This window comes from Sus scrofa, chromosome 5 (assembly GCF_054392235.1).
Source record: "Sus scrofa isolate SSC_HxYL_T2T_F1_AM1 chromosome 5, Sscrofa_HxYL_maternal_Yorkshire_Landrace_v2.0, whole genome shotgun sequence".
Lineage (NCBI taxonomy): Eukaryota > Metazoa > Chordata > Mammalia > Artiodactyla > Suidae > Sus > Sus scrofa.
The window spans coordinates 104,475,779-104,502,673 of record NC_139387.1 but is presented as its reverse complement, the minus strand read 5'-3'; the positions used below and the strand labels follow the sequence as shown (position 1 = coordinate 104,502,673).

Sequence of the window (26,895 nt, the reverse complement as noted above, 5' to 3'; positions counted from 1 at the left end):
ACACCACCAGCAAATATGGCTAATCTACACTTGGAAGGGGGTTGCATTGACACTTGATATCTGATAAAATATCTCTGGAGAAGTACTGCTATTAGAGTAATGATACTCAAAGAGAAGTTAGCTGTTGGTATGCAACATTGATATGTTGAAGAGAAAAAAAAATGTTTGTCTTCTTCAACTTGGGATGACCAAATATCAATGTCAATAATTTAAATAAAAATTTGAGGATCAGAGGCTTCCTTAGTGATACTTCATAAAACAATCACTTTCTGGAGTTTCCTAGTAGTGCCGCAGGTCCAGGAGCCAGTATTGTCTCTGTTGTGGCTCGGGTCACTGCCGTGGCACAGATTCAGTCCCTGTCCCTTGAACTTCCATATGCCATAGTTGTGGCTGAAAACAAAATAAGTCTATTATAAAATAATCATTTTCTGTAATGGAAGGACTGGTCATGCTGAGGAATTGGCCTAGAAGTTTATTTAAAGAACAGAAAAATGTAGACGGTTGGAGAATCTTTTTCATGAAACTTAGGTTCTGGTTATGAAGGGAAGGGGGTCCTTAGACTTGGGATGGGAATAAGGTAAATGAACTAGAAAACCTTAAGAGCCCAGATCCCCCTAAAAGTTCTAGGCCTAGAAAAGTAGCACATAGCTCTTACTAAAGAATAAAATACAGCCTGTTGCTTTAGGATGACGTGGAATCCTCAGGTGAAACAGGTGCTTTCCCAGGCAGTGTTTGTCTTCCTTAAGACAGTCGCCCACAACCCCTCCTGCTTAACAAATCAAATCACAAGATAACTGACTGGAGACATACGAAAGCCTGCTAAGAGAGAAAAAGTTACATGAAAAGGAGCTGCCATGTATTCTCGGCCTGTAGCAGCATGGACTAGGAGAATATAACTGGGAGTGGGTCCTGAGCGAGGCAGATAGAATATAGAAGGTAAAAGAGAAAGAGTTTGTCAATGTGGAAACTTCTTCACGACACAAAATTTAGACCTTGACTTTAGGCCCCAGGAGCCAATTCTGATATGTTTCTGGGACGTCTCTTAAACACTTGGAAATAGGTTGACCACACAAAGTAAAGAAGATGCTCGAACTGCCATGGCAGACTGTGGAGAAAAGTGGTCCTGCCTGCAGTGAGCATGATAGAATGGGTCTGTTATGAAAGGTGATAAACTACACAGCTGTCTTTCCTCCAGAGCACTGTAACTTGTCATTTAAAGATAAAAAGGAATGGAATGTCAGTGGGCAGTAGCACTGATAAAAAATGTTCCGTCATGACTCTTCTTTTTCCGACGAGAATCATGGGAGAAGATGCTGTTACAGATGCTGTCAAGTAGCAATGAGGATGATTAATCTCCGAATAGTAGAGTCCAAGTGCAGGCAACATGAGTATACTTGTCATAATGGGACAGGGGATTTGACATGGTGGCTTGTGGCGCATGACAATGCATGACTATTTAGAAATGATGACATTTATACCTGTGTAATGCTTATATCCGAAAGTTGTATTTTAAAACTTTTAAACTCAGAGAAACTGAACTCAAAAGCAAACGTGTAGTCTTAATGACTTTGATAATACATAATTGAATGAAGAAAAGAAGGGGAGTTCCTGCTATAGCACAGTGGTTAAGGTTCTGGTGTTGCTGCAGCTGTGGCATAGGTTACAGCTGCAGCTTGGGTTTGATCCCTTAACCAGGAAAGTTCCATGTGCCACAGGTGCCAAAAAAAGAAAAGAAAAGAAGGAAGAAACATTGTAGCCTCAAAACATTTGAGAAGTAAATATAAAATAAACCAGAAAAATCAGAGGAGGAAATTAATGGAGTTAAAATGTAAAATTAATTTAGTTAAAATGTGATATTAATAAATAGAAAATAAAAGAAATAGAAAAAAATGTCCAAAAGAGTTCTTTATTAAAAACAATTGATTAGCATTATTCAATTGACCTTTATATGATCATAGAAATATTCTATATCTCTGCTGTCTAAAAAAGTATCTACATATGACACCTGACATGTGGTCAGTGGAACTGAGTAGTGAAATTTTCAGTTTTAATTAGATAAATTTAAATTTGAATGACATGTGACTGGTTATTATAAAAATTAGACAGCACAGTTCTAGATGAATAGTTTTTCATGCGGGTAGTTCAAGAAAAAGATGAAAATTTAAAATATTTTTATAGATTAAAAATCTATAAACAATGTCAATGTATAAATAATAGATTTATAAACATATATATCTGATGCATAATAAAGACAGAAGAAAATGTCTATGGTATACAAGAAGCTTTTACAAACTGGCCAGACAGGGATAAATAACCAAACAGGAAAAAAAAATAGGCGTGAAGAAACATTATACAAAGATTAAATCAATAAAGCCAACTGTGGCAATCAAAATTCTAAGACCATCTTTTTCATTCCCTGGCATCCATTCCCTTGAGTATAAGTAGAAATGTGACTTTTCTCTAACCAATAGCATATGGCAAAGGTAAAGGGATTTTTTTTTTCATTTGGAATTAAGGTTCTTAAATAGTTAATTCTGTGTTAATTAAAAAAAGATTGTCCTGGCTAGCTCTGACCTAACCCTGAAGCAGTAGAGACTGACTCTTTCTATTGCTGGTTTTGGAAAAAAAAAAAAAAAAAGCTGCCAGGAGGAAATGAATTCCACCAACAAGCAGAGAATGCTTGAACACAGACCCTTCCTTAGTCAGGTCTCCAGATGAGATGACAGCCTAGCCAACACCTTGATTTCAGCCTTATGAGATTCTAAGCAGACAACCCTTCTAAGCCAGGCCTGAGCTTCTGATCTACAGAATCTATGAGATGCATATTGTTTTCAGCTGCAAAACTTGTGGTAATTTGTTATGTTGCAATAGAAAACTAATACACAAACAAAATGATGCTGAAAACAGGTAGTGAGAAACATGAAAGTTAATGAAACAATGGATTGTTTTCTCTTGGGATGGTTTCCTGAAAATTCTTTGACATTCCTCTCAAGCAAAGGGGGAGTCCAGTTCCCCAGGAGTGTGAACTGGCCTAAGCGACTGATTTCTAATGACCATAATGAGGTAGAAGTGATGAGAAATGACTCTCCCAGCGTGCTGAGGTTTCTCCCCTGGAACGGTTGCCCTTGGAGCTGAGCCACCATACTATGAGGAAGCCAAAGAGCCCTTGGAAAAGCCATACTATGTATTCTGGCCACTGCCCCGGCTGAAATCTCAGCCAACAATCACCGTCAACTTGCCAGATTGTGAGTGAGCAAGGCTTTGGATGATTCCAGTGTGCAGCCTTCGAGCAAGCCCAACTGGAGCTGGATGAGACAGAAGAGAACAAATTTTATCAACTCCTGCTGGATATTAGTCAGCAGACATCGGTATTTTATTTGGGGTGGTTTTTATATAGCAAAAAGGTAACAGAACGTCTTTGGACCCATCTGACAGGTGAAACATTAAAAGAATACTAATACCTATGGCCAGAAGGGGTGTTTGGAGGAAAGCTAACTGTGGGGCAATAAACAGAACTTTACAAAGATGATTTTGTTCTCACTCCGATTAATGTTAAGGCAACCCTGCACCCAAGCCCTGCTTCCCACAGGACTAGTAACTGCTTTCAGCTACTGGCAAAAGAAACTTCAGATGGCTTCAAATTTTCCAGGTGCAGAGCAGCTGGCTTTCCCAAACAAGTGCAAACATAACACAATGAACATCAGCTCTGCCTGGCGAAAACTAGAACGTCTGTTCTTTTACTGACAAGCTTGCAACAGTGAATTGGATCCCTCTCTTGGATGGTCTGTGTGTGTATTAGCACGTTGCTCTGACCCTGGCAGGAGTCTCTGGGAGAGAATGAGGACTGAGGATCTGTGCCTTCTCCTCTCACTGGACTCTGGTTTAGAAGTTTTCTGAAGTGCTCCCGTGCGATATTGTAGAAAATGTCCTGGAGCCTAGGGCAAGACTGACAGCGAACATAAGGGGCCCACCGGTATGATATGTGGTGACAAAAAAGGCTTTCACCTTGTATAATATTTATTCAAATATTCAATGGAGCATGTTCAAGAGTAAATAGAACAACAAAACCCCCACAATGTTACACAAACATGAATTAAAATAATTTTAATATCTATTGACAAAAGGATAATTGAGTACATTATTTTACACCAAGTACATGGAAAATAACTGTCATATATACATGTATGTATACATTAATCATATATATATTTATGTATATATGTGTATATCTATATATATACACACACCATATTTATGAGTTTGGTGAAAATGGGAAACACATGAAGGAATCTATATTAGCTTATTGATATGAAGAAGGTAGGTTCAGAGAAAAAGAAAATGCAAGTTGATTATTCCTTTAAAAATAAAAATGAAAAGATGTGAGAGTCAATGTGAGTTTAAGTAAGCATCAGCTATTTTAGCAGGCCTAAGTTTATTACCTTGAGAAGATGATACATGGTGGGACATTTCAGCCTTTCCTTAGCTAGCATTATTCAACAGCTCAAGATGGAAATAGTCACATTTGACTCATTCTGTCTTTTTTTTATTTCTGACAAAAACATTCCATTTTTGGTGCTGAAACCAATCAGTAGAATAAAAGACTGAGTAATCGCGTATTACCTTCAAAGTCAAGGAGTCTGCATTATTCTACAACTGAGGCTATTTCAGAAAAGCAATGTTCCAGACAATTGTCTGGTTACTACAGAGTTTCAAGCCCCCTGGGAAGCTGCTGGAAAGACAAAGGGATATATTTTATCAAATCTTTGTATCTTCCTTTGTATCACAAAGTACAGTAGGGAAATCTGGTAAATGACCTTGGAAGGAAAGAACAAATGGCGAAATCGCTGTGTGGTTGAAAGCAAGGCTCTGAAACCTGGCTGCTGGATTCCCAACTCTGCTTCACTGTGCATTAGTTCTGTAAATTTAGACCATTCTTTGTAAAACTGGGGTAATAATAGTAGCTATTCCCTAGTATTGTAAGGAGGTTTAAATGCATTAATACCCGTAATGTTTTCAGAAAGGAACTAGGCACACTGTAAGAGTTCAGTATATGTCAGCTGGTATTATTATAATTATCTCTCTTGTCAACGGAGCAATCTAGTTCCAAAAGCAGCAAATAACTAGTTCCTGCTGTTTTCTAAATGGCTAAGGTGCTTTATGCCACCAATAAAGACATCGTAGCAAATTCTGTAGATGCTCCACCCACATTCCCTGGACCTCACCACTTCTTTTTGTTTTCTCTTCCTTCTTTTTTAATTACATTTTCTTTTCTATAACTTACATTTTCATAAGAATAAGACATATAGCATACAAAATATACGCTCATCAACTTTGTTATCAGTAAGGCTTCTGGTCGACAGCTGGCTATTACTAGATAAATCTGGGGGGAGTCAAAAGTTATATGCAGATTTTTCACTGCACATGGGTCAGTGCCCATAACCCCTGCTGGCCCTCACCACGTCTAAGGACTCCAGAACCCTCCTGTGACTTGACCTCAAAGCAAACATGAAGGGTGGGGGAAAAAACTGTAATTGTAATGTATACATGTAAGGATAACCTGACCCCCTTGCTGTACAGTGGGAAAATTAAAAAAAAAAACAAACAATAAATAGCCAAATAAATCTCCGCAGTTGCAGGACCAATAACCAAAAAAAAAAAAGCAAACATGAAGAACCAGAGAACAAACATCTCCACCCCAATAGCAGTCATCTCCTAAAAATGACTGGACAGGAGTTGGTAAATATCCTAGCCCCCTCCCCTCAGAGGAGTAATTTTGAGACACAAGTTTTACACTCTTTCTAGAGCTCCTGTGCTATGATTAAGGTGCAGTTACATATGATTTATTGGCTGCCATCCTTGCACTGTCTTATGGTCCCATGCCCTACCAGGAGCGCAGTGAAATCCTTTGTTTCAGAGTGGGCTCCTGGAGGTACTGAAATTGAGAAAGACTTCTAGTTCAGAAACAGTAACATCCAGTGGACTTTTGAAATATGAAAAATATATGCAGAAATACCTCCACTGATAAGTAGCATTATCTTTGCCTTAAGAAGTGCAGTCAGATACAATTAAAAAAATTAATTGAGTGATAGTTAACAGCACAGACTCCAAAGTGAGTCTGCTGCAACTCTCACTCCATCTTGGCAATGTCACGTAATCTCTAACTAAATGTCTTCATCTATAAAACAAATATTTCAATATTCCCAAACATACAGGGTTGTTCTGGAGAGGAACCTGTATAAGAATCAAAGCACTTAGAATATGATCACTGTTGTTATTAGCAAAACTGAGTTGATATGCAGAAGCTAGATTGCCCTACTGCAAAGAAAAATACTGATCTAAATCATTTCCTCTCTCTCTCTCTTTCCTCCTCCTCTCAATGTAATGCCTTCAAGGCCATCATACTCCCTAGAATATAGCTGACCTCTCTGCTGACCCCCAGCTGGTATCTGGCACTATGGCTTTCCCCAGCCATTCACAACAAAAAACAATTTGGCCCATCTCTCAGCCCACAATGTCTGTCATATTCTTCACTCTGGCCTGCACACCCAGCAGTGAAATACGACTGAAAAGTGGGCGTGGACACTCTGACAGGTGTGAAGTAGGATCTTGCTGTGATCTTGACTTGCATTTCCCTCATGGTTAGTGATGTTAAGCATCTTTTCAAGTGCCTGTTTCCCATGTGTGTGCTTTCTTTGGAGAAATGCTCATTCATGTCCTCTGCCCATTTTGTAATTAGGTTTTTTTTTTTTTTTAGGTATTGAGTTGTATGAGTTCTTTATATATTTTGAATATTAACACCTTATCAGACGTATCTTTTGCGAACATCTTCTCCCATTCAGTAAGTTGCCTTTTCCTTTTATTGATGGCTTTCTCTGCTATGCAAAAAGCATGAAACCATAAAGCTCCTACAAGAGAATACAGGCAAAATACTCTTTGACATTAAATCATAGCAATATTTTCTTGGATCAATTTCTTATAACAATATAAATAAAAGCAAAAAAATCAACAAATGGGATCTAATTAAAGACTTGCTTTTATATATGTGTATACACACACACAGTGGAATACTATCATATTTACTATGTATCTTATAAATACATATATGTGATGGAATATTACTTGGTCATAAAAAAGAATGGAATATCACTATTTCATTATAGAGATGGACCTAGCAGATATTATGCTTAGTGAAATAAGTCAAACAGAGAAAGAAAATACTACATAATATCACTTATATGTGGAATTTAAAAAATAGTGTAAATGGGAGTTCCCATTGTGGCACAATGGAAATCAGTCCAACTAGTATCCATGAGGATGTGAGTTTGTTCCCTGGCCTCACTCAGTGGGTCGGAAATCCAGTGTTGCCATGAGCTGTGGTGTAGGTTGCAGACACAGCTTAGACTCTGCATTGCTATGGCTATGGCCACAGCTGTAGCTCCAATTTGACCCTTAGCCTGCGAATTTACATATGCCACAGGTGTGGCCTTAGAAAGCAAAAAATAAAATAATAAAATAGTAAAGTAAAATAAAATAAATAAATAATATAAATGAATGCATATACAAAACAGAAACAGACTCACAGACATAGGAACAAACCTGTGATTGCCAAAGGGAAGAGGGTGGGGGAGGGCCGAATCAGGGTTCTGGGATTAGCAGACAGAAACTACGATTCATAATATAGGTAAGACAATGATTTACTGTATGGTGCAGGGAATTACAGCCAATATCTGTAATGGAGTCTAATCTGCAAAAAGTACTGAGTCACTATACTATATACCTAAAAATAACACAATTTTGTTGGTTAACAATACTTCAATTAAAAAAAAAAGCTTTTAAGTTCAAATATGTCCCCTTCATTGTGGCCTTTGTCTTCCTTGCCTGAGGAGACAGATCCACTATGTATAGGTATGTACATATATGTGTATATATGCATATATATGTATGCATATATAACATAAGACCTGTGTCAAAGAGTGTACTGCCTCTGTTTTCTTCTGTGAGTTTCACGGTTTTCAGGTCTTACATTTAGGTCTTTAACCCATTTTGAGTTTATTTTATGTATGGTGTGAGAAAATGTTAGGCTAATTTTAGTCTTTTATATGTGGAATATAAATAATAGAACAAATGAATGATGTAACTAAGCAGTAACAGCCAGATATAGAGACAAATCTAGCAGTAACCAGCAGGGAGGGGCTGGAGGAGAGACAAAATAGGGACTTAAGAGGTACAAACTAATAGGTATAAAACAAGATACAAAGATATAATATTTAGCACAGGAAATATAGCTGCTATTTCATAATAACCTTATATGCAATATAATCCATAAAAATATAAAGTCACTATGTTGTACACCTGAAACTAGTATAACGTTGTGAGTCAACTATACTTGAATCTTTAAAAATTGGGCTTGGAGTTCCCATCGTGGCGCAGTGGTTAACGAATCCGACTAGGAACCATGAGGTTGCGGGTTCGGTCCCTGCCCTTGCTCAGTGGGTTAAGGATCCAGCGTTGCTGTGAGCTGTGGTGTAGGTTGCAGACGCAGCTCGGATCCTGCGTTGCTGTGGTTCTGGCGTAGGCCAGTGGCTACAGCTCCTATTAGACCCCCTAGCCTGCGAATCTCCATATGCCACGCGGGATCGGCCCTAGAAAAGGAAAAAAGATTAAAAAGTAAATAAATGCATAAAAATTGGGCTTGAAAAAAATTTCCAAATTCATACGCATCATAGATTCTATGTATAAAACTATGAACATTTAAATTCCAAATATTGAGGATCTGTTGTATATCTTCAAGGTCATTAATTTAGGTCATTACCCTAAATTAAATATTCTTCTCATTTAAACTTGAGAAAGCAACTGATGTTAGTAATGATGAGTTATATTAACTTAAAATTGAGGCTAAGTAATAGGTCACGATCGCCTGTCCAACTGATGCCACCTCCTGCAGAGGGTCCTGTGGAGGCTGGGTAGCCTCTGGAAGCTGACCTTTTCTGCTACAGTCATTGCAGTCCTCATATTCAAATTCACATCTTAACCCACCTCTCCTAAGTATCAGAGCCATCATTTTCACCTGCCTTCCTTCTATCTTAGCTGTAAAATGGTTTTTCTTCATCATGCATTTTTCCAAATTTCTGTCTCCTGCCTTGCATTCTTTCCTTCCTCTCCTAAAATCCACACTTCTAAAATTTAATTGCCTTTTCCTGCTTTTCTGCAATAATGACCTCATCTTAAGCAATGGATACCAAATCCCTGAGGTGGGGGGGTCACAGGCCAAAGAGCAGGATGGGTTATGTACATTTATAATTGGGAAGTTATATTCCATCAGTTATTTAGGGATTGTGTGCAGACTCAACTTTTATTAATCTATTTTGCTAACTTCCATAAACTGCTCAAGGTCAGAAGCCATGTAGCAAACATCTTTGGATACTTAAGCCTTAGCATATTGCCTGGTATTTATGCTAGAAATGCTCAAGGTATGTTGGCTCTTTGTTGGCTGTTGAATAAATTTATGAGAAGCCAAAATGGGAAGACACAGACAGATGTGTGTTAGGTAGGTGGCACTTGAAATTTGATTGTAGACCTAGGTTGGACCACATATGTTTATGCTCAGAGGAAATTCCATTTTAGCTGGTTAGCATCAATAAAGAACAAAAAGCTATTGCTTAGACCATAGCAGACTAAAGATGTTTTACCTCAAAAGGAAAGATACCTGACCTCTTTCGTGCCAGTACATACACACCTAGGAAAAAATCTCATGAGAATAAACTTTAATTTAAAGGGAGGGAAGAATAAGGCATTAGTTGAAAGACGTTATAATAAGGCAGTTTGTTAAAAGCTTAATTATCCGCGCCCTTAGAGGAGGGTATGATGTTATGGTGGAGGAAGAAATCATAAAACTTAGCAGCAGGGGTTCATCTTCTTAGGTATTAAATAGGTAATTAATCTGAACTGCAAGAGGCAATTAAGCCTCACTTAGTAAGGTGAGGATTTTTAGGCTCAGTAAAAGCAAAATTTCAAGCCAAAGAAGACATGGAAAAGGCAGGAGATCAAAATAAATTACATCTCTGAGTACTTTTCCTTGTAAAAGTACATTAATCTTTACATTGTTTCTGTATTAATCTGTATTTTTTTTTGGAGAAATTTAGACTGTGCTTGAGATAAAATTATATTTTCTTTTATTTAGAAAAGTATTCTGGATGTCCCCTTATTTTATTGACTTTTATTTTTTTTGCAATCCCTTTAGGCATGCTACTGCAGATGCCAAAACTGCACCTTTGAGCTTTCTGCATGTTACAGAAATGTCACTCCACAGTAAATTTATAGAAGTACAGGCTGAGGGAGGTGTGATTGGGGGATCCTTTATACCTACCTTAAAAGAAAGTTCATTAAAATAAAAAAAGGCATTAAATTTTGACCTATATAAAATATTCAGTAAATAAATTTGAAAAATATTAACTAATTTTGCAACTTTAGGAGTAAGAAAGGATAGCATATCCTGTATTACTTTTCTAGGGTTGTCATTATAAAATACAGCATTGTTTAAATCAGCTTAAACTGTGCTGTTTAAACAACAGAAATGTGTTTTCTCAGAGATCTGAAGACTAGAAGTTCAAGACGAAAGTGTCAGCAGGTTTGCTTTCTTCCGAAACCTGTCTCCTTGGCTTGCTCCATTTTTTGTTTTTTTCCGGGGCCTCATGGGCTTCTCTCTGTGAGCATACACCCGGTGCCTCTCTATAAACCCGAATCTCTCCTTCTTAGAATGACACCAGTTGGGTTGGATTAAGAACCATCCTAACAGACTCATTTTGACCCTTTTCAAACCCCTGGTTCTAAATACAGTCACATTCTAAAGTACTGGGGGGTTAGAGCTTTAACGTAGAAATTTTTGAAGAACACAATTCCATTCACAATTATACCCCCCCCCCCGAAAGCATAAACTTTTGCGATAAAAGAGAACTGTGTCAAAATACCAGTTCCACCTTCTCACTTCCTGATTTGGAACCAATTATTTAACTCCAGTGAGGCTTGGATTCTTCCACACATGTGATTCGATGATCTATGAACGTGGATGTTCCCCTGATTGCCATCGGCGCCGTAGTAGAATCGTGCACTTGGATTTCAGCTCACACCTATTTACACCCCGGGTGAGTTTGCCTTTGTGACAAATTGGATTTCTTCTCTGTAAAGTGGGAACTAGAGAGTACCTACTTCATATGCTGTGAAGATTAAACAACTGAAGGCCAGAAAAGCTCATACATATAAGCAATGAGGTCCTGCTGTATAGCACAGCGAACCATATCCAATCACTTGTGATAAAACACGATCCAAGATAATAGGAGAAAAAGTATATATATGTATGTATAACTGGGTCACCTTGCTGTACAGCAGAAATTGGCAGAATATGATATATCAACTGTAATAAAATTTTTCAAAAAGGAAAACTTCATACAGAAATATCTAGCAAAGAGAAAGCACTACTGAAAGGTAGGAATTATTATGGCTACTGTATACCAGCGATAATGTATACAAAATACACATGCCAGCACTTAGTACGTACTATGGTTACCTATGAAATAGTCACTTTTATTATGCTAGTGTTTACTACAAGTGCCTGTTTATAACTATTGCTACTGTTACAGCTAGTAGTATTATTTAAGTACTGCTGTTACTACTGTCCAATGCTATTCATATTTTTACTGAAACTACTGATCTTTCTAAAATTCTAAAGTTCACGTTGGAGGAAAGGTTACTCCCCTGATTTTAAACACATTAGTGATTGCTGGTTGCTTTTAGGACAAAGCACAGACTCCTTTATATGGCTCATAATTTTCTGAAGACTCTCACCCCATAAGCCTTATCTCTAGCCACTTTCCACCTGCCACAGGTAGCCATGCAAGGAGTATTTCCGTTTCTCCACAATTACAAAGGGGCTTCTTGATTGTCTGCCTGCTGTGATAGAAGCGCTCTTCTGGGCATGGGAGATAGAGCTATGCTGCACTCAAGAAGCATATATTCAGGAGGGTTGTGGGGACAAATAAAAAACAAGTAAACATATAAGCCTGAAACATGCCTTTAAGAAAGTCAAACATCCGTTGAAAGAGACTGAATGGTGGACAGCGTGGAATGGAGAGGTTAAGGAAAATTTTGACTGAGGAGATATTTAAGGTGAAATATGAATGAGGCAAAGGAGTAAGATGGACATTCTAGGCAGAGCTAGTACCGCGTGTCAAAGCTATGAGGTGGAGATGCATGTGGTGAATTCATGAACCTGACCAGGGCCCACTGTGCACAGGAGAGAGAATTAGAACATAGGAGGGAAAGCCCGGGAGTGGCCAGACCCTCAGGCCCTCACCTGTGTAAGGAGACTGGCTTTTATCATATGTGCAGTGAAAGCTGTTGGAAGAACTTAGGCCTAATCAAAAACGATCTGAGTGACATTTTTATGAGACACCTTTGACTACTTTATTTAGAATTGATTGGGAAAATACAATCACGGAGACCAGTTAGAGGACAATGATGAAAGTCCAGGTGAGGAGGAATGATTCTTGGCTTTGAGAACTGGATGGAGGATGCGAAGGACTGGATGAGAAAGTTTTAGAAGGTAACACGGAGACCTGTATTCCATATTACGGCAGATACTGCTATTCTCTGAAGTCTGGTCTTTCCTCTGTCCTTGTTAGCACAGGGAGCTGATTTTTAGCTGCACGTGTAGCTGCCTAGAATAAAGATCACGTTTCCTTGCTGGAAGGAAAACAAAGTTCTGGACAATGGAAGCTAGAAGCGGTATGTGTAACTTTCTGAAGCATGCGTAAAGGCAGGCAAATTTCTCCTTCCCAGTTCCCATTCCTTCTTAGCCTAATTGCCAAGAATGGTGAGACCACGTGGTACCAAGGAACATGGGTTACTGAGGACTTATGGTCCATACAGATGAAAGGAAAATAATCTTTTATCTTTTTTAAACTACTGGTTAGATATACAAGTCGGGAACTCAGAGAAGTTGTTAGGGAAAGATAAACGAATTTGGAAATCATTTCCTTAAAGATGATCTCTAAAGCTTAAAACTGACTAGCATCACTGAGGAAGAAAAATTAGCCAGAAAAGCTGTCCACCCATTGGGCCCTGGGGCACTAGATTTAGGCAAGAAGAAGATTCATTAAAACAGAAGAAGAAGGAACAACCAGTCTTATCTTAGAAACCCAGAGGACAAGACTTTTAGGAGTTCCCTTTATGGTTCAGTGGTAATGAACCCAACTGGTAACCATGAGGACACAGGTTCCATCCCTGGCCTTGCTTAGTGGGTTAATGATCTGGCATTGCCGTGAGCTAAAGTGCAGGTCGCAGATTGGACTCGGATATGCCTTGCTGTGGCTATGGCGTAGGCCAGAAATTATACCTCTGATTTGCCTACTAGCCTGGCAACTTCCATATGCCACGGGTATGGCCCTAAAAAAAAAAAAAAAGACTTCAAAGAAGGCAGGAGTGGTTAAATAAATAGGTCAATCCATGAGAACAAAGAGAAAACCAGTGGGAATTTACAGCAGCATGGCTGATGACCTTGACAGGAACAGCTTCAGTTGTGTGGAATGGACAGAAACCTAAATTTAGTGGGTTGAAGAGAGAACAAGAGATTAAAAACAAAAAAAGTGATGACAACAGGCAATACCTCTGAGTTTCTGAGTTTGTTTTTGTTTGTTTGTTGCTGTCCTTGTTGTTTTACCCTAACAGAGAGCAGTAAAAATATGCAAAAATAGAGGAGGAGGAAGGAAATGAGTTAAAGGAGAAGAATTTTACTTTGTTTTGCTTTGTTTTATGGCAAATAGGTCTATATATTCTTTCAAACATCCCCAGGCATGGTCTTTCTCATGAGTTTTTTCACATGTCTTCTCTGCCTGAAATAAACAGTTTTCATTCACCTTTTTCTCCTGGCTTTCCCACCCACTCAAAATTAAATATATCCCTTTTTTGTGCTCACAGTGAAATTCAGCCTAGAGAAAAAGAAGGCTCTTCTTTCGGAGAGCAGATTTTTACAGTGGAAAAAGAAGAAGCTGTGAGACACGTGGACCTTCCAAATATAAGTCATTTAATACTGAGGTAGTTGCTAAACCGTTCTTAATTTCCTTATCAATTCAAAAAGGATGTTTTGTTTTAAATTCCTGAAAATCTGCTGTAAAATCTCAACGGAATAACTTGTCAAAGGCTTTGCATAGACCCTGTCACAGAGTTAGCCATCGGTAAAGGTGGTCCTTTTCCTGTGAGCCTATCCAGGTCTCTCTTTTCCCCTTGTGACCCGGTGGCTACAGATTCCTTTCTGTCCTTCTCTTACTTTTGTCCATTGCTAGACTGAGCTAGAATGTCACCCCTTCTCTGGTAATTTTAATTTCAAGGAAGAGACACGTCTGTGTCCCCTCAAATGTGTATATATATGTATATATATAGAGAGAGTTGTTGTGAAGACATTTTCAGTAGGAATCATTGGGACTGATGGATCTCACTCAGTAACCTGAATTTTAGATGCAGAGACTCAGTGAGTAACTTGGGACAGAAGCATAAAGGGCAATGCCAAACTGCAGATGCCACGAGGCAAAAACAGCCATGAGTAGGCAGAAGCTGTGGATGCTTGCCTTTTGAACGATTATTATAATAGGAGATGGTAAACTTGCAGCAATATGGGAGAAAGAAACAAGAATTGGTTGAATCTTAGTCAACACTATGGTGAGATGACTAGTACACAGATGAACAAGGAAAGGCTACTAGAGGCCAAAGACAAACCAGTCCTCAAAACAGTGTCAGTCCTGAGCGACCTTCTATTTCTTGAACTATAATCCCATTCCTGCAACCGCATTAAACTTGGTGCAGCTTCTGCCATGACGACTGGTAGGGCAACTTTTCTTTTCTTTTCTTTTCTTTTCTTTTCTTTTCTTTTCTTTTCTTTTCTTTTCTTTTTCTTTTTGGGGCTGCGCCTGTGGCATATGGAAGTTCCCAGGCCAGAAGTCCGATTGGAGCTGCAGCCACTGGCCTATATCACAGCCACAGCAACCTGAGATCTGAGCCACATCTGCAACCTACACCTCAGCTCACAGCAATGCTGAATCCTTAACCCACTGAGCGAGACCGGGGATCAAGCCTGCGTCCTCATGGATACGGGTCAGATTAGTTTCTGCTGAGCCATGACGGGAACTCCAGGACAGCTTTTCTTAATTCTACGTAGCTGTCAGGTTTTTGTCTTACTTGACAAACCACAAACACACACAAAGCAACAACAATAAATACAGTTGACTCTAACTGTATCAGAAATAGAGTCTTATGAACAACAACAAAAAAGTGTTCAAGGGTATATCGACCAACACCTGTGATACCAAACCAAACAAAACAAACATAAAACAGGAGATTCAAGTATATTTCAGAAAGGAAAAAAAAAATAGGAAGCTTTGACTGTTGCACATAAAAGGCTATCACTCAATAATACAATATTCTACATTTCCAAATCTCTCACGGCCTGAAACCATCCATATACATTTTTTTTTTTTCTTAACCATAGCAGCACATTTTTCCAGCTGGCTACCTTCTATATGGTGAGGGTACAGCAAAATGAACCAGAGGGCAGGTTTTGGAGACAGAGGATTTTATTGGAGGCCCAGGTCCATATACACACATGTAATTATCTCACATATTTAAAGGAGGCGTTATCTCTCCATCGCCTCTAACTAAATGTAGTCCTGCTTTGGATCCAAAGACTTATGGGTATGTTCTATTAAACTACGGGCCATCTATACCAGGTGTAAACTCTTAGCACCCCACACTGGCAAAGACATTAAAATGGCAGGCCTGTCATCTCCTCATAGATGAACAGGTTGTATGAAAAGAATAAAGCAGTAAAAATATTTGTATTTCCTGCACTGACCTGAATTATGCAGCCACAACCTCCTTCATCTCTTTAAAAGGCAGAGATGTCTAAGATCAAGTTTAGTTTTATGTGACTTCTCCTGGGCCCCTCTCTATGACTAACTCTTTATTTATATATATATATTGCTTGAAGGAAATAACATTTTGGAATAAAACTGGATGCAAGAACATTCTCTCAAAATTTAGATTGAAATAAATTACTATGTAAAGTGAATACTTTGACTCTCTCAGCAACTTTTCTAGTGAGGCAATTTTGCATTTTCACCACACATTTTTATCTTAATTTGAAAGTAAAGGTAGGTGTATCATCCATGAAAAATTGTCCCTCTAAGTCATTAATGAAAACGTTCTCTAAATTAGACTTGCATATTTTAACTCCACTCCTGACTAAAGTTCATATATCACCCACTTACAGAGCCACGATAGAAATCATTTTCCCCTCTCTTCACTCCATGACAGATCATTCCAATTGTATGTGTGACGTGTAGAATTCAGGATAGAAAGTGAGGGTTAGTGAATTTCAGTGGACCAGTGAGATTTTTTTTTTTTCTTAAAATAAAATCAAGATAGTTTCATTTATGGGTATATATAATGCAACAGTGTCTTCTAAAGGGAAATATTTTTAAAAAGTAAGATTAAAATAAATGTATTCACATAAAATCCCACTTCTCAAAAATCTTTTAGGATAGCCTCTCAATTTAGCCATCCAAACGGGGGGGAAAATGAATTTTATCTTCTTTTTCTGCTTTGATATCATAGGTTGAAAGTATCAAGGTAGGATTGATTTTCTCAAAAGGCAAAAAACAGCTCTTATAAATAAGCAACTTGCGAGAATATTAATATTGATACATTTAAAACACAGTAGAGGTAAAACTATCCAAGTTATTAGGTAAGTACTTAACATATTTGTTGCATGAATTAACTAATTAATATAACTTCATATTTCTTTATTATGTGTCTTGAGAATTTTAACTATAAGCACAAATAATCACTATGATCTAAAAATATGAAAGTTCATATTATCAGTTAAGCTTTGAAGTAATATTGTTCTTAATTTTGGACTTTCTTACCAAGATAGCATGTCTTTTACATTTCAAATGACCTGTCAGCAAACAATATACTGTACGGTTTCTTGGAGGGATCTCAAGGTTAGTTTAATTTTTCCTTAGTCTCTTTTGTCTCTAAGCTCCTGCTTTTGCTAGAACATTAATTATGGATCATTTCAATATCCTTCCTATTTGGTTCCTGTTGTGCAAAGACAGACATGGCACATGTTCTTTGATCTCCCTTGTGAAAATGTCAGTCCCTAATTGATGCTAAATTCACTAAATATCATTAAACTCATGAATTGTGCCAAAGGAATTGAGGCTTTACAATGACAGTTTGTAAGAGTTTTCCAAGTCTCTCCTTATAGAAGTATTCCTGATAATAAATTAAGAAGTAATGATAAAACTGGAATATCACCAGTTTGCAGCTTCTAAAATAGCAGATATAAGAAATGAATATATTAATGCTTGTCAACATTAAAAAAAAAAAAAGTCAAAAACAGAGTAATGTCTCCTGATGGAAGAACATAATACCATTAATGAACAATTCTTAAAAATATAAAGCCTTTGGATTTATATTGGATATAAAGCGCGGCTCGGATCCCACATTGCTGTGGCTGTGGCGGAGGCCAGTGGCCTCAGCTCTGATTCGACCCCTAGCCTGGGAACCCCCGTATGTTGCAGGTATGGCCCTAAAAAGACAAACAAATAAAGCCTTTACCTGGTGAAACCTCTGCATCTAACCTTCAATTTATAGGTAATAGAGGGGGCAATTATATGCATCAGACAGTACCACAGATACACCTGTGTAGGATAATCTTCAAGAAAACCACATAATGTGGTCATAATCTGGTGTAGTTAGTTGCATTAAAATGTTTTTGCTTTCAGTCACCATCAAAGCTTTACCCCCAGGTACATCAGCTCTCTCATATTTAGTGACGAGAGGATCTGGAAAGAAGGTCTGTTCCAAAGCGTAACTAGAAATACGAGGTATAGTTACTAAGTCCCCGGGGGAAGGAGCCCTGCAATTCTGCCATGCTCCTTTTTTGTTTTAAAATGAATAAACTCTGTTCACTAGGAATCTGAGATAAAATTGTTTCGCACTGCTGAAATATGTTCTTATCTTGTGCTGAATCTCTATCTCCTCTCTTTTATAGCACATCATTTGGGAGAAAAGAAAAATCAGTGATGTAGGAGCTGCTTTCTGAAATTATCTATCTTAGACTCATGGATTATTTGGGTCATTGCTTTTTTTCACTGGTGGAAAATAGAAGAAAAGTGTATAATGGAAGGAACAATCCCAATAAGAGCAGGTTAAACTGGTGCAGAATTTTAAGCTTGAAATGTGAGCTATAGAATAAGGAATAAGCTGTCAACTCTGTAAAAATAATAATTTCTGCATATGGAATGCTGCTAGTTTTAAAAAGATTTTTTAAATCTTTCTGAGATTAGACTCTTCTTTCGCTATATCAAAAGATTTGTTTTAATCTTAAGTGAAGTTAGCATTCCTAATGAATCTAAAGCTAGGACACAGGAATTAAAAGGACCCGGCGTATCATACAGGCAAGGAATCCTAGGAAGTGCACCCCTGAGGAACCATCATTTCTATATTATTTACATGACTAAATCCCTGCAGAATGCTAAGAAATGAGGAACCATATCAGTTTTAGTTAGACCGTATTTACATGGAATGACAAGAATATTGACTATAAGCTTGTTAAAAGGCAATATCTCAAAACAACTGAAAACTAGGACATGCTTAATAACATAAATGCAAGAAGTGGCATAAAATACTTCTTTCTTCCAAATAAAAGCAACCACCCCTATTTCCAGCCTGAATCGGATATTGCTTCTATATATGCCTACTTCCCCCCCACAAAGAAAAAAATTAAACGAATTCATAGTCACATTTTTGCATCTAAAACAGAAAGTGAATCAGGCTAAATTCAGAGACCTGGGAGAGAATAAACTTCTGTTGTTTAGGTAATCCCATGTGAGGCTTTGCTAAAGTAACGCCAGGAAACAAATACAATGTAAATCTTAGCACAGTTTGGTATGAAAATCTATTAGGAGTCGGCTTTGACAATTCACCATTCTGCATAACACAGATTAGTGACAGTGGTGAGATTGTCCTTAGACCACAAAATATAACGCCCAAGGCATTTTGGGGTACAAAAAAAAGGAGGAGGAAAAAATGCCCAATAAGAATTTGATAATGGAATATCTCTATATATCCTTCGTATGAAGAGATGAAAGCCTTCAGGTAAATTACAGAAGACAAATTTACTAATGAAATACAAAAGAAATACACTTAAACGTCAGGGAATTGGATAAGAGAATAGCAGAAAAGAGGGAAATTCAACTAAAATACTGCTGTTCCTGCCATTACAGAAACACTGGTACGTTAAACCCCCGAAAGGAGGAAACTAAAATAGGAAAGTTGTTTTCTCCAGTCCAATGTATTGTTAAGAAGGAAATTAAAAATTGATAACAAGACCTTAAGTCATTGGTTAATTCTTATATGTACGCTTATTAACTGAATAATTAACTGAATAAATCAGTCCATAATATGGCATCAGGCATCCTCAAATACTTATGTATGATTTTTATAAAACATTGAGGCAAGGAAACCCTCGGGGTATTCTTATGGCAGATATCTAATAAATGTACATCCTAAATGGCTATTTCTTTTTACTTTGCTACTCAGAGTGGGAAATGCTTAATTGTTGTCTTAAAAGTTTATAATTTTAAAAAGTTTTAGTAAATGCTAAGTGCATAGTGGATAAGCTGTTTTTAATATAACCATTCATGAAACAAATTCTATGAAAGTCAACAGATTTTGATGCAAAGTGAATGAAGATTAGTGAAGTAAAACATCAGAGGCATTGATGGATCACATAAGGAGAAATAATTTCATGTTAAAAGAATTTAATGCAGTTATATTTTACTTGTTACTAATTAATACTGATCCATTAAATTCCAATAAGATTATGTATTGCATGGGATGGATGAGTTGGTTCTCCTTGGCGTTATAGTGCTAAACGGAGTATTGTTTTATCATTCTTGTCAGAGACACTTAAAGAGTTGGAATAGTTGCACATACATTTATCGAATGACAACCAAATAACTGAGTTTATGCACAATGGAGACCACAAGTAGACTAAGCATAAGGAGAGATGTAAAGTGGATAAATGATGAACTGTATGTCTTACGCCCGATATTTACCATAGGACTCGATTTTAGATGTTTTTATTAATGATAATGATGACAATCTTTTACAAACTGAAAAAAGTCTATTTATTAGCCATGTTCAGATAAAAATTTCATTAAGTAAATGGAGTGAAAAAATATACCCTAATTCTATTCTATTTATTTTACTAAATAAGACCTTTTTGAATACCTAATCTTTTAAAAGACAAAAGGAGTAATTCAAGATCCTCTTCAAAGATGAAGTTTGTCAATGAGTTATTTTTATTCATTTGACAAGGAATCTAATCAATGAACCATTTGTGAATAATGCATGAAAAGTAACCAATATATTTCCCAGCAATTCCTTAAATACTTTGGTATATAAAATCCTTTAAAAGAAAGAAACCTAAGCAATGAGATAGTTTGACAAGAAATATTCTACAGTTATTTTGGGGATAAGTAATTTATAATGACTATTGATTCTGGAAGCTGTCTTCTAAATTTCAGTAATGATAATACCACCTATGTAATTATTAAAATGTCAGTAAAAGCTGTTTTGCCTTTTAAGCATAAAACATGATTGTGACAACATAAAGATATCTTGGTAAAAAGCTATTTTGACATGAGTTGAAAAAGTGAAATTATAAATAATTTTCTTAGGAGAAAGTTCTTAACTTAAATATACCCATCAAAACTACAGTAGTTACTAACAATTTAGTTTAATTATAATACTTCATGTTTAATGGGTGATTGTTCACTTAATAAATCCATACCCACCACCCCATCCATTTCATTATATTCAATATAAGTAACATTTTATGTCAATGTTACAGTTATGTATTTTACTATCTATCATTTGTTAAATTCAGAATTACTGATTTTAATTTCCAAAGTATTTCCCCACTTTCCTGCAATCAAGATTCCCTGATAAAAGAACAAAATTTAAAATTGTTTTGGTTTAAGTGGACACCAGCTCTATCTCGGAAAAAAGCAGCAATTCCCAAGAGAACTTGGTTGATCATGGGCTTTTGAGCTGACTTAGTGGCGTTGCTAAAAGACCTGACCTTGCAGCAAGATTAAGGGAACAACTCTTGGGAGTCAGCTCTGGCAGATCTTTCAGCATTACCACTGGCAAGTGTTACCCAAATCAGAAAGCTATATGGAGAGCCTTGAAAGACAGAAACCCATCAAAATCCTGAATCTAATTTTCTGCAGGGCTTTGTTTTTGCATGCAAGACTTGCAATGCAAATTTTAGGGTGAATGCATATATTTATGGGTGTATAAATATAAATGCCTCCCTTTATTATTCTTTTAGAGTCTGTCATTGTAATCTTCAGAATGGTTGTGAAACCAGTGTGCAGTGTACCAGAAATTAACAATACTGACAAAAGAGTTTCCTCAAGGTAAGTCTTATATAAGACATTATTTAGGTATTTTACTTTCTTTCCTAACCCACTGTGGAAAGGCTGACCACCATTTAGTTAAGGAATTGAATACTTTGTCAGGGACCGGAATATGCATTCAGCCTATACATGGATATTGGCACGTGGCCCCAGTTCCCAAGTCCCACGTGAAAATACACATATATGGGCTATCACTTAGACAATATTTAGTGATAAATCCTGAGGATGGGGAGATAGAAAAGATGCACTGTCAACTTAGTGGAATAGAAAATATCTGAGCTCCCTTGTGATAAATGGATGGTAATTTGCTAAGAAAATAAGGAAAAAGATTTCTCTAGCAGGAAGAACTATGGAAACAATGATAAAAAGACCAGGGTATACACGGCATGTTGGAGAGGCAAAAACTATTTACTATTCCTAAAGTATAAACGGAGCATTTGTAGAGTCAAAATACAAAGAAGGATAAGAACAGAGGTCCTTAATCTTAAGTGGTCCTGAATTTTATGCCAAGAAATTTAAATTTAAGTTTGTAGATAATGGGGAGTCATTAAGGACTTTTGTAAAGAGTGTAACTGGAAGTAGAAATCAATCCTGGGCTGACAAAAAGTCCAGGAAAGAGGAGCACAAGGCAGGTAAAATAAGATACCATAGGAGGATGAAGGAAATAAAGATTTCAGTTATTTTTTGAGCAACTGTATGAAAAGGATGCAAGGATGGAAAACTCTGCAATGATTTTCAAGCTTCTAGCTTATGATGTTATGTAAATTTTATGCTATCCATTTACATAGAAAATAATAGATTCAAGGAAAGTTACTGTATTTAGTTTTAAGTACCTGATGGGCCTGATGAAATTTCCAGAACTCAGACAAAAAATGTTTGTTCTTAGGAGAGGAAAGAGATACTGATTACAAATGAAGTTGTTGGTATATATGTAATGGTTAATGCTACAGGGTTCAATTCACTAATACTTTGACTCATCAATAAATGTTCGCATATAGCACAAAGTCTATTAACTTTATACATGACAAAATGTATAACTAATGTGAAAATAAAACCTAAAATCAATACCAAAATCAATTTTACAATTTTATAATAAAATCACTATTCGTTTATCATACATCTAACCCATGATGTCTCATACACTGTCCATGCACGTGCAAAGCCATGAAAACTTAACGAATCATTGAAGCACTTTCCAGACTTACAGTAATTTAGACAGAATATAACTGTCTCAATTACACTCAACAAACATATGACTCTTGCTGTAAGCCATGAGGCGCTGTTATCAGCCTGAATATCAGTCGTTAGGGGTTATTACAGTGCTCCTAAGTAATAACACTACGGCCTTACAGTAAAGCAATGACATGGATATTGAAAAAACAGATCAGACTAAAAGCATTTCCGTGGTTAAGAAAGAAGTTAGAAGTCAATTGAATGCAAGAGTCAACAACTGATTTTTATTTACTACCTGGTAGACACTCTTACGTATAAATAATTGAGCATATTGCTAATTATATTTAAGAATTAACTTCTAGATTTGGAATTTACCACTATTTTTCAGTTAAAATGACTATCAACTCACCAATCATTAAATGTAGAGCTCAATGGCCTGTAGAATTGCATGTTCCCTGAATGTTCTCTAATTTAATATGGTTTCCTTCAATCAGGAAAACAATTATAGGCTGTATAGGCACAACTTAGAGTAATAGGTATTAATACTTAATAAAATTAAGTAAATAGAATGATTATGATCAAAAATTACTACTCTGCTAAGTGTAATAAACCTCTGCTAAGATGTTTAACTTATCTTAAATAACTGTTTGTTTACATTTATTTTAATTATTCAGTGTTAAATTAATTTGAGACATGAATTTTGACCCAAAAAAATTTTACAACTAGACAAGCTTGCAAAATCAAGAGATCTTAAATCACAAATCTCTATGAAGAGCTTGATAGCTTCCCAGATGAATGGCAAAGATGATAATTTTAGAGAGATCCTATGAGAATAAACCCACTTATAAATTTGCATGTAAAATTCAATGGGATATTACTATCTCACACTGTTTAAATGTAAAAGCCACACTTTTATTCACACTTTTTACTCTAGAAATCATGATAAGCTCAGACAAGTTTTCATCTCAGGATATATTGTATTCACTATAGGCACACAAGCTTTTTTTATAGTTGATTTACAATTTAGGTGCAGAGAGCAGAGATTTTTTTTGCATGGCAGGAAAATTAAAGTCTGTTTGTTAACTCTCAACTGATATTTAAAGTATTATTTTCTGTTCCATTTGCCTGTTTTCTTATCTCTTCAGCTGTGTGAAGCATTTTGAGAACTACTTATATGAATAATTTAATATTGACCTATAAGTCATCTACCACTGAGCACTTTAATCAGATATGTACATGGCTCAGTGCAAATAATTAATCCTCACATATGTCTGCATAAAATGGCCTTTTAAATTTGAGGGCATTTGTATCGAGGACAGAAAAGGGAAAACATAAGTACTTTAAGAAAAATGCATAATAAACCTGAACCAAACGTTCAATCAAATTAAATAACTTTAAGCAAGTAAAAAAAAATAAAATCACTGCTTTGCATTTCTGGTAAACTATCCATTCACTATTATTATTATTTCTGAATTCTACAGAAGTTTCCAAAGTTCGCTCTACAGACTATTAAAGCAGACATGTTGCCCTTAATAAAACAAAAACCTAGCAGGGATTGTTGAACTTCTATAGCCAAGTAATTTGAAGAAAGTTAGTTAAATAGAATTAAATGCCTTTAATTGTTGTTTTGGCTTTGTAGTTTCTTTTCTTAGACTTAATGCTTAGGATATTTGTATCAGTTATTTACTGACGTATAACAAGATGATACCGGAATCCGGGTTCTCATTCAAGGCGGTCAAAGAATGATCTCTGAGAACACACCGGCAGCAAGCAAGCAATGTTTTTATTAAAGAAAAGCAAATAGCTCCCAGGACAGGCTGGGAGGGGGGAGAAGAGCCCCCCTTCTCTACTGTCCTTTAGGGGTTTTTATCCCTTAAAGATGGGGGTACCAACGTGGGGTCCAGAAAGATGTGGTTTTCTCCCATTGGCCTGGTTCAATTACCTATATCAGTCCTTGTCCAATAGGGGTTTCAGGGTTGGAAATGCCCCCAAAGTTTTACGGTTTTTTTTTGTTTTTTGTCCTTTTCTTTCCTTAGATTAAGTCACCACTCCTCTCATTCCCTTTCCATCAGTTGTGGGGTGGGCTAGAGATTCGCATTTCCTACAGTAAGCAAAGCCTGTGGGGAATGCGCATTTCCTGTAATAAAACAAGGCCTGTGGAGGTGTTACTCCCTGGAGCCCTTAAGCCACAAAGGTGAATCAATATCCATATCAAAGAATGTATGGGAGCCCATGCTCCTACACTAACTACCTGAGTTAATATTCTGCCTCAAACCACCCCAATCCTTGCATCTATGAATTTTTGAGCAGCTGTGCTGACCTCAAGCAGCCTCCACTGATCTCTGGATTCTCTCCTGTTTCTATCATCCCCAATCAGGTCAGGTTGCGACTGGATGGTCTGGTGTCCTCAGCTGGAACTTTGCGACACGTGGTCTTGCATCCTCTAGCAGGCAAACCTGAACTTGTTCCCCTAGCAGAGGCAGAATACAAAAGAGAGAAGGGAAGGGAAGTATGCCCAACGCCCTGAACTTAAACAAACAAACAACAAAAAACCTTAAAAGTGGTAACATCACTTTCACTTTTATTCCGTGGGCCAAAGCCAGCCACCAGTGCAGCACAAATGTAAGGAGTAGAGAAAGAGATTCCACCTTTTGATGAAAACACCTCTTGATGAGAGTTACACTGCAAAATATGTATGTGTACAAAGAGAGAAATGGAGTATGGGAATGATACTGTAACCAACTTACCATACAGTTTAAACCAAGGAAACTTTTTTGGCATGTGATGTCTTCCAAAAATGAATTTGTAGCTCTTGTCTCAGAAATGCTAACATACAAGGATTTTTATCATCCATCTTATTCAATAAATACTAATTGAGCGCTATTTGAGTAGAGTTAACTAAGCTTTTCACAAAGTGTTAGAACGCATTTTCCAGCTTCATGATAATTCCGTGCAGCTTTCAGTGCAGCTCTGCCCAGGTAGGTGGAGTAGACTCTGACATTGATGTTTTCCAATAAACTGCATTTAGTGTTATTTACGCTCCTGACTCCTCTTCAATGCTGATTTGAAGGCTGGCCATGTAATTTGCATACAAATGAGACATTAGGAGTGTGATGCAAGCAGAGGCTTCATAAAAGTTTGCAAGGTGGTTTGTGCACTTGAAACATTACCTCCTGGGTCCTGGGGGAGACCACTATCTATGAGAAAACTCAAGCTAGCCACATGGAAAACCCAATGGAGAAGAACCAAGAAGTTGCATGGACATCCCGAGTCAAGACTCCAGGTGTATGGTCCCAATCGACCTACTTTAATCAGCTTCAGCCACTCAAGCCACAACGGTTGGGCTTCTACAGGATGGAGCTGATACCAGCTGTTCCTACTTTCCTTGCCTGAAACTCTGACCCACAGACTTGAGAACAAATTGTTTGTCAGTTTACTTTACTAAGGTTTGGGGTGATACCATGTACCAATTGGTAACTGCAAGAGAAACTGATGCCAGAAGAGTGGCTCCTAGGCAGAAAAGCCTTTCCGGTTTCCCCATTTCTTATTTTAGGCAATAGACCTCATTCAGCCTCCATGACCTTCCCTGAGTTCCAAAGGGCAGGTTCAGATGGCTGCTGATGGGGGAAGGAGGGGAATGCAAAGACAAGGGAGGAACCCTCAAGCAACAATAATACAGCCTCGGGGAAGGCTCTCAAGGGGTACACGTGATGATGCAGGCATCTTATATACCTAAGATAAAAGTTATACTCCTTATGCTTCTTTTAGAAATGAATACATTAAAATTGAACAGCTTGGAGCTCTTCTTGTCCTTTCTCCTCATTTGATTGCACCCTAAGCACAATCACCTGTAAGCTGAAGATTAAGCCCGCTGAGCACAATTGTCAGTAGGCTTGATCAGATGCTTCGGGGTTTTTCTCCACGCCACCTCCTTCAGGAGAGCAGAGAGTTGCAAGATGCCTCCAGAGGCCAGATTGCCAGGGGTCTTTGCCCTAGGGTCATGCCCAGATCATACCTGTACTGCCATCTCCATGGTTAGAGCTCCGGGATAGGAGCAGGAGACTGGAGAGAGACTGCCCTAGCAGCTTCCAAGGCCATCTTTGCCTTGAAGACCTCTCTCTCTTTCTGCACGCATGAACCCAGACCTTCCTGCTCTGAGAAATCATTTGGGGAAAGAAGAAAA

General features: G+C 37.4%; 1 long non-coding RNA gene across 2 annotated transcripts in view; it reads left to right on the top strand.

Moving 5' to 3' along the window:
- LOC146403598 (uncharacterized) overlaps positions 1-26,512 on the top strand; it is a 686,469-nt gene extending 659,957 nt beyond the window's left edge. Inside the window, exons 7-10 of one of the 2 annotated variants that reach the window (XR_014845508.1) lie at positions 6,755-6,838; positions 10,241-11,141; positions 21,452-21,539; positions 25,090-26,512. This is a non-coding gene — a long non-coding RNA (uncharacterized LOC146403598). The remainder of the gene's footprint in view (positions 1-6,754; positions 6,839-10,240; positions 11,142-21,451; positions 21,540-25,089) is intronic. The other variant, XR_014845505.1, reaches the window with a different exon arrangement.
- Positions 26,513-26,895: the final 383 nt, after the last annotated feature.